Source organism: Anas platyrhynchos, chromosome 33 (assembly GCF_047663525.1).
Source record: "Anas platyrhynchos isolate ZD024472 breed Pekin duck chromosome 33, IASCAAS_PekinDuck_T2T, whole genome shotgun sequence".
Classification (NCBI taxonomy): domain Eukaryota; kingdom Metazoa; phylum Chordata; class Aves; order Anseriformes; family Anatidae; genus Anas; species Anas platyrhynchos.
Window position 1 is genome coordinate 3792652 of NC_092618.1, and position 16635 is coordinate 3809286.

A 16635-nucleotide genomic window follows, 5' to 3' on the forward strand; every position below is an offset into this window, starting at 1 on the left:
GACCTCTACTGATAGAGCTACTGGAGTATCTGGCATGACTAACAGAAGACAGCAGTCTGTGTCAACCCACTGTATCCGGGTGACAGGAAGCAAATCGTTCCAGTAGCTCCTACAGCTGACATTCACAGCAGAAACACTGGCATTTCCATTTCAGTGGGAAAAAAAAAAATAACAAAATACAAAAAAAGCAAGTTCTACTTAAAAACGTTGACCACAGAAAATAATGGTTTCAACTCTGACAGAACACACTGTGCATTTCAACCTTACCTGTTCAAATAACACACGAAGTTGGCGTTCTGATTCCCCCACGTATTTTCTCATGCAGTCCTGTAGTGGGTTTACGTGGCAAGGCTTTGGTAGCAGGGGGCCATAGGGGTGGTTTCTGTGAGAAAGATCTAGAAGCTGCCCCATGTTTGGGAAGGGCCCCATTGTTTTCCAAATCTGAGCCAATAAGCGATGTTGTTTTGCGCCTCTGTGAGAGCATATTTAAGACAGAGAAAAAACTGCTGCGCCACACAGCAGCCGGGAGAGTCAAGGGAGTGAGAAACAGCCTTGCAGGTGCCAAGGTCAGCGTAGAAGGAGGGGGAGAGGTGCTCCAGGCGCCGGAGCAGAAGTCCCCTGTGGCCTGTGGTGAGGACCATGGTGAAGCAGGATGTCCCCCTGCAGCCCATGGAGTACCACGGTGGAGTAGGGTTTCACGCTGCAGCCCGTGGAGGAGACCACGGTGGAGCAGGTGGCCCTGCACCGACGGAGGCTGCCGCCTGTGGAAGACCCCTGCCGGAGCAGATTCCGGGCCGGACCTGTAGCCCGTGGAGAGGAGACCACGCAGGAGCAGGTGATCTGGCAGGAGCTGCTGCCCGTAGGGGAGCCAGGTTGGAGCAGTTTTCTCCTGAGGGATGGACCCCGTGGTACGGACCCATATCTGGAGCAGTTCTGGAAGAGCTGCTGCCTGTGGGAAGCCCACGCCGGATCAGTTCGTCAAGGACTGCATCCCGTGGGTGGGACCCCACAGCACAGGGGACGAGAGTGACCGAGAAGGAGCGGCAGAGAAGAAGTGCTGTAGACTGACCATAACCCCCATTCCCCCGTTCCCCTGCGCCGCTCGGGGGGAGGAGGTGGAAGAGGGTGGATGGGGGGGGAGGTGCTTTTGGTTTCTTTCCTTTGTTTCTCACTTCTCTAGCTTGTTAGTAATGAGCAATAAATCTTACTATCTGTCTTCTTATGCTGAGTCTGGTTTGCCCGTTACACTAATTATTGCGTGATTTTCTCGTCCTTATCTCAATCCTTGAGCCCCTTTCACATATTTTCTCCCCATTCCTCTTTGAGGAGGGGGAGTGAGAGAGCGGCTGTGGTGGAGCTCGGCTGCCCACTCGAGCGGAACCACGACAGTCCTTTTTGGCGCCCAACGTGGGGCTCGAGGAATTTGAGATAAGGATGATAGTTGGTAGAAGTAACGGGTAAAATATGCGCAGGATGATTGTTAAGAATGTACAAGTTGTGAAGAATTTAAGAAAGCAGTAACTGTGAGATGTTAGTGTGGTGAAGGGACGAGGGGTGGTGTGTGTGTAAAATGTCCACCTTGTCGGTGCTGTGATGATGTTATGTTTATTTTGGTGTGGTGAATTTTGTTTTCTTTTTGATTTAAGTGAAATTTGTGAAAATTGTTGTAATAATTGTAAAGTAAGAGTATATTGTGAGTAATCTTAAATATGCTTTTCACAGAGGCGAGGGGTGGAATGTAGTGGGTTTACGTGGCAAGGCTTTGGTAGCAGGGGGCCATAGGGGTGGTTTCTGTGAGAAAGATCTAGAAGCTGCCCCATGTTTGGGAAGGGCCCCATTGTTTTCCAAATCTGAGCCAATAAGCGATGTTGTTTTGCGCCTCTGTGAGAGCATATTTAAGACAGAGAAAAAACTGCTGCGCCACACAGCAGCCGGGAGAGTCAAGGGAGTGAGAAACAGCCTTGCAGGTGCCAAGGTCAGCGTAGAAGGAGGGGGAGAGGTGCTCCAGGCGCCGGAGCAGAAGTCCCCTGTGGCCTGTGGTGAGGACCATGGTGAAGCAGGATGTCCCCCTGCAGCCCATGGAGTACCACGGTGGAGTAGGGTTTCACGCTGCAGCCCGTGGAGGAGACCACGGTGGAGCAGGTGGCCCTGCACCGACGGAGGCTGCCGCCTGTGGAAGACCCCTGCCGGAGCAGATTCCGGGCCGGACCTGTAGCCCGTGGAGAGGAGACCACGCAGGAGCAGGTGATCTGGCAGGAGCTGCTGCCCGTAGGGGAGCCAGGTTGGAGCAGTTTTCTCCTGAGGGATGGACCCCGTGGTACGGACCCATATCTGGAGCAGTTCTGGAAGAGCTGCTGCCTGTGGGAAGCCCACGCCGGATCAGTTCGTCAAGGACTGCATCCCGTGGGTGGGACCCCACAGCACAGGGGACGAGAGTGACCGAGAAGGAGCGGCAGAGAAGAAGTGCTGTAGACTGACCATAACCCCCATTCCCCCGTTCCCCTGCGCCGCTCGGGGGGAGGAGGTGGAAGAGGGTAGATGGGGGGGGAGGTGCTTTTGGTTTCTTTCCTTTGTTTCTCACTTCTCTAGCTTGTTAGTAATGAGCAATAAATCTTACTATCTGTCTTCTTATGCTGAGTCTGGTTTGCCCGTTACACTAATTATTGCGTGATTTTCTCGTCCTTATCTCAATCCTTGAGCCCCTTTCACATATTTTCTCCCCATTCCTCTTTGAGGAGGGGGAGTGAGAGAGCGGCTGTGGTGGAGCTCGGCTGCCCACTCGAGCGGAACCACGACAAGTCCGAAGCACTTCTCATAAAAAATGTTATTTTTCTGTCACTTCGGCTATATTCATTGGCAAGTGCACGAGCAACTAGTGTTTTCCCTGTTCCTGGGGGGCCATAAAATAGACAGCCTCTGCAATAAAAAAAGATCCAGATAGGAAAAAAAAAACATCATGATGAGTACCTCCTACAACCATCATCTCTAGAACAAGCGTCTTTCCTAACCAAAACACATCATGTACAAGACAGCAGTAATAGCTGAAGTGTGGGTAGAGTCAGAACAGATAGAAGTTCTGCATTTTTACAACGTTTCACAAGAAAATTCATTTTTTTCACCCAAAGAAATGAATAAGGGGGTAACTCAAGTGTATAAAACCTTCAAAAGAGAGCATACTGTCCCAGAAGGACACTTCCAAAACTGCTGACAAACAGTTTGATCACAGCAAACCAGAGCCAAACAGGCAAACTTCAGCACAGAATCTGAGAATGGGCTGAATGGTGAATCACCACTTCATTCTTCAGTGATAAACTGCATATTCTTGCTTTCACAATATGCAGAATCTGATAGTAAAGCATTTAATGCTCCTCTCAAAAGCATTAAGTTACTGGGTTTGGTCTCTCAGACCATCTATTGCTGATGGCACGTGAGGAAGCCTAAAGCCGGAAGGAAAAGCGATGCCTTAGCACTCAGAGGGAAAAAAAAAGAAAACAAAAGTAGGCAGGAAAAACAATTGGGCTTCCAGGCAACATATTACAATTGACTTCCACTAGATAATCCCTTCTTGCCTACAAACTAATCAAGCTGACTTGTACATAAAACTGAGAACAAAACCACTCCAACCCAACTAACCCAACTTTTTAAAGACACCAGACGGTAAAACTTAAAATTTTAAGACGTTGCTTATATTTTTAACCTACAAATATTCTGGATTCTATCCATTTTTAAGAAACCACTTTTTGCCACTACTAAAACAAACGTTCACCGCTGCCAAAATGTTGAAGCATGGAAGCATATTGATACCTTAATTGAACTTTCTCCTGAAAACAGCTGACTTACGATTTATCACTTTAATGAGTTACCCTGGGGACTGAATATTGAACCGCTGAAAAACTTCTGGATACAGGAGGGGAAAAATCACCATCTCTTTCAAAGCTGCGATGTATTTGGAAAGACCACCCACATTCTCAAATCCAATCTAAAGAGAAATTCAACACAACAGAGTTTGTATGTTAAAGAAAGCAGCAACCTAGATCAAGGTTTCATCAGAAATTATCTCAGCACAACGGAAACATTCTGGGCAATTTTTGAAGTTGCTTTAGAGAAAACCATCAACAAAGGTAGTTGTAGATGGCACACTGAGATCTTTCATAATCCCTGGAAACACTCGCTGACACGATGATTAGTTTAAGACTTACCGCACTATCTATTTGCATTGCATCTCCATGACTTCTTCCAACTTTCTTCTGATCCCTCTGAACTCTCTTTAGGTCCTGTTTCTGAAGTTTCACTCAAAAAGTCCTGATTTGAATTAAGGAGAAGTTATAGGGCTTCTTTTTCTTTAAGATGCAACTTGAAGATTTTTGTTTTTCATAATAATGCCAAGCAAATGTAAAAAACATTAATTAATATACAGAAGACCTAATTAATTGACATAAACTCACACAGTTAAATTTAGATAAACTTAAACATGGCTAAATATTCATTTGAAGGAGATTCATCCCTCCCCTGTTCTCTAATGACAGCAACCTTCTTGGAGATGTGCTCTCGCTGTCCTCACTGCTCTCACCACTCTCCTCCGTATCACATGTGCTAAGCAAGGGAGATGAGCAAGAGGGTGTAGAATCACTGATGTCATCTGCATGTCTCTGTCTGCAAGCAAGCATATAAACCAGAAAGTTAAAAAGAAAATAGAGCAGATACTAAGTAACACCAAAAATTAAGGGAATTCTATCTCAAAATTTATTCTGAGATCTATTTTCCAGTCCATTGTACTCCTTAGCAATCTGATTTCAAAGGCCATGACATGATTTTCCTCGTGACAACTGTCTGCTTTCAAGAATGCTCAACAAAATATCTGGCAATCAACAGCATTCTCTACGCACTAACTGCTTACAGAATCCAAGAAGCCTTTATCACCACTAAGGCAATTTATGATTTCATTTAGATCTTTTATTGTTTAAGGTTAACTTCATATAGAAACATTAGTTGATTCCAAACAGAAACTAGAGTCAGTATTTGAGTGATAACTTTTTTTTTTTTTTAATCCAACAAAACTTCCATAAAGCCTCTCCCTCTAAATCGAATAAAATTAGTTTTGGTTTTAAGAAAATAATTTGTATCCTTCAAGATTAAATAGTCTGACTAAGATTTTTAAGGGGGGATTCTGGCTTCAGTTCCAGAACCAAAGAATTTCAGTTACAGAAACTCAGACACTACCTCCATAATCATCTTATCAGCGACCCACAAATATTGGATTTAAAAAAGAAACCAACTTAAAAGTATCCACCTCCTGCCCTCCAAATATTTCTTTCCTCTCTATCCTCAGACTACCAAAGTACCGATCATAAACTTACTCTGTAATTACCACTAAACTGAAAACCCTTTGAAGCATTATGCAGTAAGGAGACTGACAGCTCTACGGATAAGTAAGAGCTATCACTAGCCATACACCAACCTGGCACGTCTTCTACATTTTTGTGACCCAGCATTTTCAAGTGACTCTTTCTGTCTGACAGAACAGGGCTGGCCCGAGTTAGTCCTCTCTCGATCTCTTTGTCTTACTGAAAGGAAAGAATTTAGAATAATGATACAGATACATTTAAGAGAGGAGGAAATCAAAAGATAAAGAAAATGCCACGTGTTTCACTCATCCCTAATTCCAGAAGAATTTTTAACCGTTTTTGCTTTTCATCAGTGCATGGTACAAGTGGAAAACTACGCCCTTTTTAAAGGTGAACTGAAAATCACAAGAGCAAGACTATGAAGTGTGATTAATTACTGTCATATCAAGGATACATAGCACTAAGTACGCCAAACAGCAAAGAAATACAATGGGCACAGGACACACGTGTCTGATAAAAACAGCGAAGTTCATGTGCAGAATGAAGGTACAGAACTGAAACAGAACTGTGTGCGCAAACACATGTATTTGCATTGAAAAAAATTATCTCACTTATGTGCAAGAAATAAGGTTTTAAGAGAAACTGTGCGTTCAACCTACTTTCCATAGGAGCTTGGTAGCGGTCAACAGGTTTCCTCCGTCGAAGGTTGTAACGCCTTGGAACATCTTCACCGTCATTTTCTTTGTTCTCACTTCCTCTTGCTGTTTGTACTGTACCACAAAATGACACCGAATCGTTAAGTACTTTTGCAAATTATATGAAATCCAAAATGCATTACACAGATGCCTGTAAGTTTTATTATTATCATTATTTTAATGACACAGTGGATCCTGCAAAACCTTAAGATGAATTTATGCAAGTCACGTTTCAGAAATCACAAATCCTAGCAGATGAGCATGCATCTAGACATTGTCTGTCCTCTCTGAAACTGCTGATGGACTTGTCGTCAGCCTCAGTGTTTAACAACAGGCAAAATTCTGTCATATTGCTTAGCTAAGATGCAGATCTTCTGAAAACAGCTATTTCAGAAAGTCACTTCTTAGTTTGAGAAAGTGTTTAATGGAAAGGGTTTTAATAATCTGTAGTGCTAAGACTAAGCACAGTAATCTAAGTCCAAGTCTAGCTCTGCCACAAATTCTGTGAGCAATAATGGGCCAGACACAGGCTTGAAGCTCACCAATGAGAAAACAATGCCAAATGCACATAAGCTTAGGCCATTAGCTTCTGTCAAGTAACCTGAAGTTGTTTCATGAAAGATGGTAAAAAACACAAAAACCAGAGTGCAATTATCTACTGGGTTCTGGTGAATATCCTCTCACGTTAACAGCAGGACACCGAGGAAGGAACGTACATACTCCGTTCACCTACCTGTTTGCCAAAAGGACTTATCTTTTTTTCTTGGAAAGCACCGCCCTCTTTGGTTTTTATTTTTTAACCCCAAAGGTTGCATTGCTTTCTGAATGCAAGGTAGGTGCCATGGGGTATACAGACAGCACACGGAAAACTGAGCGATCAGTAAATGAGTTTGTGATCACTACCATCTCCAGTCCTTGGTGTTCCAACACTTCTATCACAAAAGCATGAATTTCTCTGCTTTATTGCTCCACTAACCCTTTCCTTTGTTCCAGTAACTTCCTTTGTAACAACACTGACACTTTCCTCACTCTTTTCTGGCGTATTTTTCATTATAAAAGTATATTCTAGCTCTTTCCTGATTTAAAATTGTAGTTTGCATTTTGATCATCAATTAATTGCCCCGGGCTCATTTCCCATTCAACGTGCTATTTAAAACTCCTCTCTACAAGCCTCTACTGCACAGCTCCCTGAAACCCACACACTTTAACCAAGCTTCTCCCTCTAGACTGGCCCCCGCCTTGTATTCAAGCTACTCTTATTCAGACTTTGAGCTAATGTTTTCCTAACTAAACCTCCAAAGGAGTCAACTCTGCTTCTCCCTTACTAGTCCATGGCCCAGCCATTCTTCCTCCGAAGAACTTCCCTCGGGTTCCCACCTGCCACTGTGCATCTCTCTGCTCCTCTGGGCCTCTGAAGGGAGGAGCAAAGTATTTTCTGGGGCTCAGCCTCCTGTCACTGTCTCTCTGAGCTCCTTTGCAGGTGTGCAGGTGAGCTCTCACATAATCTAACTTGTCAGCTCATCTACTGCAACACCCTTTTCGGTCCTTAAGTACAGTCTTGCCCTGTTCTGATCTGTTTAGAAAGCTCCTACAAGGATGATCTAATTTACTGCCTTAATCACAACTAACATTCTTCTTAAAAACTGTAAGTTTTCCCATCACTTCCAAGTTAATATGGCCTTTCGTGGCTTAACCTCATTCCACAAGTCACTGAGTACCCAGATGACAGCTCCTAATTACAGGCCCTGACAGCAGCTTACGGCGACTGCCTCCTAAACGCAGAAACGCACAACGCTATCCTCCCTCCTGCTGAGCTTCACGCTTGGGAGGAGCTTTTCATAAACATCTGGCAGCCTATCTACCTTGCTTCCTGAAAATTCTTGCTGTGCTGCTCAAAACCATGAAAACTGTCACGCTCCTGCTGTAGCGGTATCACCGTTTCGCATGCTGAGTAATAGCAATGCTGTCCATTTCTTTCCATTCCCACCTGTCTACAACCATCTGTTGCCTTTTATCTTGTAAGCAGTTTGGAAAAGCGCTGTTGTTTTTGGTGGTTTTTTTTTTTCACCTGTTCTGAGCTCACTACAGTACAGCCCTAGAGCTCATACTAAGGCTTGTGAAGTCAATAGCAACACAGAATTTTTACAGAAGACAAATACCCTGTAGATTAGCTTCTTTCAATTGTTTAAGGCTTTTGGTTAGAACAGAGTAAAGAAAACTTAAAACCAGAACTCACCAACCTCATCTGGACTGCCAGGTCCAGTTCTTTCAAAGTCTGACTTCACTCAGGTGAAGATATCAAGGTTCTCCTAATTCCAAGCAGCAAGAAAGATCGGTCACAAACGTGCAGAAAAACAGACGTGCATACACATACATCCACTGACAGACACGTCTGTCTGTTGATGCTTACACAGTAACATTATCGAGGCACCCCGTATACACACAAGAAATAAATTATTGCACAAGAGGAGAGAATGGGAATATGATTGCGTGCACCCACAATCAGCAACAAGAGTTTCTGCTCTAAACCAGGGCTCAGTACATGCAGTGGTTAAATACTTGCCCAGATACACAACTGAGTGCATTAGTTAATCAGAGGTTAATAACCTACAGCGTGACAGAACCAAGGAAAAAGAACTACCTTTCTAGCAGACATACCAAAAGAAATCATACAGGCGTGTGAGAGATGCTAATAAAAAGTACTGTGGACAATTCTGGATTCATTTCACAGCCCTGGGCAACCAGCTCTAGGTGTCCCTGCTTGAGCAGGGGAGGGTTGGACCAGGTGACCTCCAGAGGCCCCTTCTAACCTCAACCATTCTGTGATTTGAGAGAAAAAAAAGGGAATTCAGAGCTAAACTAAAAGCTATGAAAGTAGGTTATCGGGAAGTTTTAAAATGATGTGCCTATCATTCAAAAGAACAGTAATTTAATAAAATAGTTGAATTTAATAGAGCAAAACTAAGACAGAGGAAGTATGATTGCTGCATACAACTTTAACAGGGGTTCCTCTAGAGACAGGGGTTTATTTAAGCTCTCAGGCAAGGCCAGCACACAAACAAATATACATAAAGTAGCCATCAGTTCATTCAGCTGGAAATTTGAAAGGCTTCAAGTTCCTGAAAACTCTGGGAGCAGTTTGCAACCAAGGAAGAATTCTAAAATGCAAGTTAGGTCAATTAAAGAAAACAGCTCCATTTGCCTGTAACAGATGATTAAAGCTACATGATACTGGAGATTCTTTGTGAGCTCTCAGGAAAAAAAACGTTAACAGGAATCAAAATTCGAGTGAGTGACCAACACAGGAAGCTATGCACTGCCTTTTGTTAAGCTTTCCAAGTAAGTGCGTTCCTGAGCATGACGAGAAATATGATTTAGGAGTTAAGGAGAAAAAGCTAAACAGCTTAAACTGCCAAGCTGATGGAAAGCACCAGTCTTTTTGCATATTCAGTCCCCCAGGCAGAGCTTTTAGTAACATTTGGAGTAAAAACCCAAGTCCGAAACAGCTGTTTGTAAACAGCGTCCATTCAAAAAGCAGAAGGCAATTCAGAAACTGGAGTGGAAGACATGCATTTCAGCATCTCCCCGTTATCCCACATCTTCTGCAGAAGATGCTTCCTCCACTCTGAAAAGATATCTGGAGCACAACCCTATCAGTAAGACATGAAGATATAACCAGAGAGCAAGACCAAATGGTAGTTTAGACCACACTATTCTTTGGAAGGAAGTTATTTCAGTTCAATTAAAATTACAACTAAGTTACTTCCCTACGTGAAATACTCTACAAAAATGGCAAACTGACAGAGTATTTGCTCTGTCATTTGTACCTCAACATCTTCCCAACATCTTTGGCATCTACGCATCTGCTCCATTTCATCCATTTTTTGTAGCACAACTTCCGCAGTACTAAGATACAAACTTGACATGTAAGAGCAAAGTTAGGTATGTATGAAAAAAATAAAACAGCACACACAATCAATAAGAGATTTTAATGTAGTATGCACAAAGCAAAAGTCATTGACACTTAGCCAAGACTTTAGACATTACCAAAAAATTAGGTCAAATCTTTAGTTTTGATAGAGATTTAAGAACAAGCTTTTGAGGATTTGCAAACATACGCTGTTTTCAGGTTTATTTTCCCCTCTAACTGAGCACATTTAAAATATATATATATTTAAATGCAGGAGGAAAATAAGAATTCTGACATCCTAGTAAGATGATATAAAAAAATTATGTCAACTTTTAATCCTACTTAAGTTGCTCTGCACAGTAGCATTAAGTCATTTTTTGTTAACCAAGGAAAGGCTGTTTGTTCTTCTCTACATGGGAATCTAAGTTTCGTGTTGTAGAAAATGATGAAATGAAAGGAAAGCAAATTCTGAAGCAGAAAACAATTTTGGCTTCAGAAACAGAAATAAACCATGGACAGAAATGCAGAATCGCTAGGACTACTTTGCTTTGACTGTATCAAACCGTCCTCAGTTTCTTAACCAAGCATTACATTCACTTTTGTGAGTATGGAACAAAAAGTTCATTAAAAATGACGGCACTTCTGATGCTAAGAAAACTGCCAAATGGGGAAAACTCAACAAATTGAACTCTCAATGCCAGGAGCAGCCATACCTCTTTGCTGTCAAAAAAAAGAGCAAGTCAAGGCCAACATCATGCCATAGTGCAAAGGCTTGCTAAGAAAGATCATTTTAAGAGGTCTGCAAGAAAAGATGACTTACTTTGTTATAAGTTTGTCAAATAGAATGGACGAGTTAGTAGTAGAGTACCGACTGCGTTGGACTCTACAGCTGCGGCGCAGCTCCAAGTCCCTGTTTTCTCCATGGACTCGTCTCATAGTTTTTGCACCAGCTCTACTCCTCAATGTTCTGGTGACTGAAACGCGGAAAAAGTATTTTGAAACAGTCAAGATGGGATTCTCCTTATTTCACCATTGCTCTTGTAAAATGTAAACAAACAAAAAAGGCACCCTGAAGTGGATTGATTTTTCTTTAAATTTCAGATCAGAAGTTGTTGACACAACCGCTGCATTACACTTATTTATCGCTCTGCACGTTTAAACTGTCTACTTAAAAACTGTGACCTGTAGAGAAATTTTAAAGAGACTGAAAGCTAGCCAGACAAAAACAAACACACAACTTTTGTTCCATGCAGGAGGGAAATTTACTCCAGTTATTTCTGTCTTGGAAAAGTGAGAACAATCAACACCTTTCTCTAAGGTGTTTTCACTCCATTCATGTCAAACTGTATCTAACAGTGCTCAAAAAAAACACTATTACATTGCAAGCCTCTTCCTAAGAGGTGTATGTTTTATTACTCTGTTTATGCATGCAGCACTTTCATTTCCTGCATTATGATCTAACAGCTCAAGGAGGTAAGAATCGTTTCAAGAGAAACACCCAAACACCAGATAACTCAAACTCGTGCTTTTTAGAAAAAAGCCTGCCCATTGTTTACCGTACAGCACCCTTTGGCACAGGTTTGTTGCTTGCACTGTCATTAAAAGAGCCAAGAGGACAAGGGGAAGGGAAGAGCTACACCACTGTGGTGGTAGGATCACAGCTAAGGTTTAGTTTTGTGGTTGCCACCTATAAAACTAAGTTTAAACTTACCAAGTATCAATTTACTTTGCACAATTAGAACAGTTTGCTTTGTGCCTACGAAGCTGCAATTCACACTGCTCCCTCCCCAAGGAATTCATAAAATCTCCTATTTGCACCTACCTCTCTTCACAGAAAAGTCACTGATGAGTGAATTCAGCTGACTACAGAAGGCTTTGGGGCCAAATGAAAGCAATGGAGTGACCAAGTGCCATCCTCTTCAGTAACCAGCATAAATCGGTATCCCGGGGAGTTACAGCCACTTACCTGTGTTATATTCTTTTTTTTGTTCCAATTTCGGCTTTCTCAACTGCCTACATTAAGAAAGAGGACAGGGGAGAGAAGGGAGAAGAGACTTTTTGTATTAGACCCATCAAGGATGGGAAATTTCACCATGTTTACAAGCCAGTGCTCCATGGTATACAAAGAGAAGCCTGTAGGCCTCACGGAGGATCCAGATCCCAAGTCTGCTGTGTACCATATACATGCGGTTCTGTATGTACCCACATTTCCTAGCTTGCTCATGTTGAATTCTCAAATTTATGAGCGATAGCACCCAAGTGGAAAAGATACATGTCCTGGTTTCAGTTAGGACAGTTAGTTCTCCTAGTAGCGGGTACGTTGCTATGTTTTGGCTTAGGATGTGTAAAAGGATGTTTAGAAGAGTGCTGATACCACCCCGATGTTTCAATTGCTGCAGAGCAGTACTTACAACAAGCCAAGGACCTTTCGGTGTCTCACTGTCCTACTAGCGATCAGAATTGGCACACAGCAACAGCTGCAAGGGGACAGATTCAGGATGGCCGACCCCAACTGGCCAAAGAATTCCATGCACACAGAAATCACACACACAATTTCTAGGTTGGAAGAGACCTCAAGATCATCGAGTCCAACCTCTGACCTAACGCTAACAGTCCCCACTAAACCATATCCCTAAGCTCTACATCTAAACGTCTTTTGAAGACTTCCAGGGATGGTGACTCCACCACCTCCCTGGGCAGCCCGTTCCAGTGCCTAACAACCCTTTCGGTAAAGAAGTTCTTCCTAACTGTAATACACAATAAATGTTTGTTCATTGTCTTTTGTAAAAACAAGGAGTTCTGTTTGAGGAACAGGAGTGGTGAAAACTCCCTGCTGAAGTAAGGAGCTGTATAATGCTTAGCTAGACACTATGAAAATTCCTTTGCTTAATGTAACAAAAAAAAAGAACCCTCTCCCCTTCTCTCCTTCTGCATCTCAGTAGCCTCTTTTGTTCAAAAAACACTGCTGCAAAGTTCATGTAACCATCTCCTGATAAGTTGTTAAACTAGTGTATCAACATCCTGCCTTCCTGTCTCACGCTGGGCCAACATGACCAAATAAAGAAAGAAGTTGAACCACAACGCCGAGGAAGACTACGGCCTTCATCTTCACGACCACCAGAGGGACAGAGACGACCCCCTAGCAACAGTGCGCGCAGTCGCAGAACATACCCGGACGTGCTGCGTAATCCTGAAATCACCAAGATATAAAAAGGGACCCTGGCGGGGGTGAGGTGCGCGCCGTTGGCGGAGCCGAGACTCCCCGGCCGCCCAGCGCTGTTTTGCTTGCTGTTGCTTACTCAATAACTTCCTTTCTATTATTAATGCAATGCTCTCCGAAAATTAATTAAGGGGGCAACTTATAACAAATTTGGTGCCGTGACTCGGATGAAGGCAATCTGATTGAAAGACCTTCGGAGGGGGCGCCCCGCTGATTTCAGCGGCCTTCGCTAGGACTACTTTCATTCAAATCCTTCACCAACGAACCCTAAATTCGGCAGCAAGCAAATAAAGCCGGCAACCCCTAGTAATCTTTGTGCACGAAGACCGAACGAAGACTCAGGAGTGAGTAAGTATAGGCCGGTGATCCGTTCGGTTGGGGTTGGGTATCCTGGAGCGTAGCGTTGTGAGACGTCCAATTGCGGACGAAGCGAGTGCGGACCCCTCGGTAGTGCAGTTCCCACATCCCGCGAGGGACTGGGCCACGAAAAGGGGGAAGCGATTTGTGTGTGTGTGTGTGTGTGAAGGCCCTCCAGAAGATGGGACAGAAGAGTAAGCCTTCTGGTCCCATGGGCAGGGTAACGTCTGATGTTAGGTTACCCTGGGATTAATGATTAAAAATTGGCAGGATTCCCCTTTTAGGCAGGGAAGCAATAAAGTAAAAATGATACATTATTGTGTTGAAGTTTGGGGTGGTAAACAGATTCGAGGAGACCACCTTTACTGGCCCGTATTTGGGTCCTTTGAAGATTGGGTTTGCCAGGCCCTAAATATTTATGTAAACTCAAAGGAACCTTTTAGTTTGGAAGAAAGTGAATATGCACATTTGTGGATCAGCTCAGAAACTCGAGCCAATTTATATCTTCTAAAAGAAAAAGGAGGGAATGGGAGGCACAAGAAAAACCGAAAATTAGAGATCCCAGCCCCACTGCCTCCCTATATTTCACCACCACCATCTGCAGCCCCTCTGACTCCCGGGCTTCCTAATCCGCAACCCCAGGGAGACTGATAGCGACTCTGACTCTAGCGTTCAGGGACCAGTGACTAGGAATATGTGGCTGTCCCCATTAACTCTGGGGACGTCCGAGATTTTAAGAAAGACAGGAGGAGGGTAAGCGAGCTTTAATGGCAACTGGCACAATGTTTCCAGCTGCTGAGGAATAATTCTAACTGGAATAATAACTGTACATTGCATATTGTATATATAAAAGCCCGGGCATTTTTGTTAAAGTGTTCTTTTATACCTGTGTTAATATGTAAATATGTAAATATAAGAACTGCCATTGAGGTGTATGTTTAAGGGAACAAAATTTTCCCAGGCATATTATCGGCTCATCAGGTTTAAATGTTCCCAGTGTAATTGTCTACAGGCAGTTAATTTACAGTGGTCTGATTTTACTTGTGTATCTATATATTGTGGATTTTGGAGGGATTGGGATTGACTAGTAAAGAGCTTCTAGGAAAACGGTGGAATATTAACCACTGTAGATTACAATAGGAAAAGTTCAAAGCAAAGAAATCCCGAGGAAAAGCCCCCTAGGATGTATACTAACACATTGGAGGGATATAGTGGGATGAGAGGGTACAGAGAGTAAAAGAACCCTTATCAAATATTGTAATCAGTGGTGGCCACTTTATAAACTAGAGGATGGAGCGGAGTGGCTCCTAAATGGAACTACTAATTATAACACCATATTACAGTTAACGTTGTTTTTGTGGAAAGAAGGAAAACAGGATGAAATGTTGTATATTGATGTTGTTTCAGCATCTTGGAGGGAAAAGGTACGGAATTAAGTTGGCCCCTGACTGAGCCTTTGATGTCGGCATTAGAAAAGTAAAGGCTAGAGAAAGATAAAGGAAGTGTTCAAAGGTTTGTTGAAAGTGTTAAAGGTATTCGAAGTTGAATGAGCAGGGAAAGGTGATGTAGGCATTATCTAAGTAACAGTCTAGAAGTTTTGGTATATTTGCATATTTGCTGTGGTGTTTGTTCAGTTTCCCAAGCATCGGGGAGGGGGGAACAGCCTGCTCCACCAGGGGCCTCTCCAGCGGCCGCAGGGGGGCTTCGGCTCCAGCGCCTGGAGCGCCTCCTCCCCCTCCTTCTGCACTGACTTTGGTGTCTGCAGGGGGGGTTTCTTGCTCTCCAAACTGCTGTTGAGCAGCAGGTTTTTGTTTGTTTGTTTGTTTGTTTGTTTGGATTGGCTCTGGGCAGCAGTGGGCCCCTTTAGGGCCAGATGAAATTGTCCCTTATCTACCACGGGGAGGTTTCTGTTTTTTGTTTTTGTTTTTTTTTTTTCACGGGGGCTGCCACTGCAGTTTCCCATCCCCACACCCGTCACACCCCCCCCATACCTTGCCATCAAACCCAATATACTGGGGCAGCTAAGTGATTACTGACTTGTAAAGTATCAGGGATTAAATTAACTAATGAAACCCTAAATGTGATGGGGGTAGAAGGGACTGGGATAACAGTGCCACTTTTGGGGGATACCAAGCTGAGACTAGGGGATAAAATGATCACTGGGCAATTATTGTATGTATCCAAGGCAGAGACTAACTTGTTGGGAAGGGATTTGATGATTAAATTGGGCATTCAACTAGTAAATTGTTAGACTGGAATAACAGTGTTATTAATGGAGTGCTCTCTGGCCCTGAGAGCAAACATACATGTATATTCACCTCTGACTGGAAAGACCCTGAAATGGGGGCGGAAGCAACAATATAGGTGGACAGTTTTACCTCAGAAGTTTACAGGGCCACCTATCTATTTGGGTAAATTCTAAAAAAGATTTTGGAGCAATTACAACCTCCCAAGGAGGTATTAATGTTACAAATATGTGGATCATTTTAAGGAAAATTGATACTCCCTGATGGGAGAGAAATGCTGAATAAAGTGATAATGAGGCAAATATTAACTGTTTTACATCAGAAGAGTCATTGGGAGGTGCAAGCAATGTGTGATGTTGTTCTAAGAAAGCATGTCTGTGTAGGAGAATATACTTTAGAGAAGCACACATGCAGAGGATGTACTATATGTCAAAAGGTAAATAAAAAGGTCTTCTGTAACCTATCTAGAGGGGGACGGGAGCCAGGGCTTTGACCTTTCCAAAGTATACAGGTAGACTTTACTGAGTTACTTGTTTGTCCTAATTGACCACGTGACTGAATGGGTGTAAAGCTTTACTGCAAGGGTTAAAGCAGGCCTTAGAGATTGAGTGGGATTTTCACAGCCCCTGGCACCCCTCCTCTTCTGGAAAGGTAGAGCGAATGAATGGTGAAATGAAGAAACAACTAACAAAACTTGTGCTGGAAACTAAGGCTTCTTGGGTAAAATGCTTACCCCTTGCACTGTTAAACATATGGACACAGCCCAGAACTGATGTAGGAATTTCTCCTTTTGAAATGCTATATGGTATGCCCTACGACTTGGAATTGCCACTTGATCACCCTCAATTCTAATTAAGACTTG

The 16635-nt window shown here is 43.1% G+C and overlaps 2 protein-coding genes across 4 annotated transcripts in view; both read right to left on the reverse strand.

Annotated features, from left to right (window-relative positions):
• The window catches only part of LOC140000107 (ATPase family AAA domain-containing protein 2-like), a 34272-nt gene extending 22413 nt beyond the window's left edge, over window positions 1-11859 (reverse strand). Inside the window, exons 1-8 of one of the 3 annotated variants that reach the window (XM_072029838.1) lie at window positions 11773-11848; window positions 10771-10924; window positions 9868-9958; window positions 8281-8349; window positions 6005-6115; window positions 5459-5564; window positions 4200-4653; window positions 268-3979 (exon numbers count right to left, since the gene is read on the reverse strand). The gene's annotated coding sequence lies outside the window, so the exon portion shown is untranslated. Of the gene's footprint in view, window positions 1-267; window positions 3980-4199; window positions 4654-5458; window positions 5565-6004; window positions 7552-8280; window positions 8350-9867; window positions 9959-10770 lie in introns of those variants that run through there. The other 2 variants (XM_072029836.1, XM_072029839.1) reach the window with 2 other exon arrangements.
• Window positions 1-16635, reverse strand: part of LOC139998584 (latent-transforming growth factor beta-binding protein 4-like) — a 92723-nt gene that overhangs the window by 39994 nt on the left and 36094 nt on the right.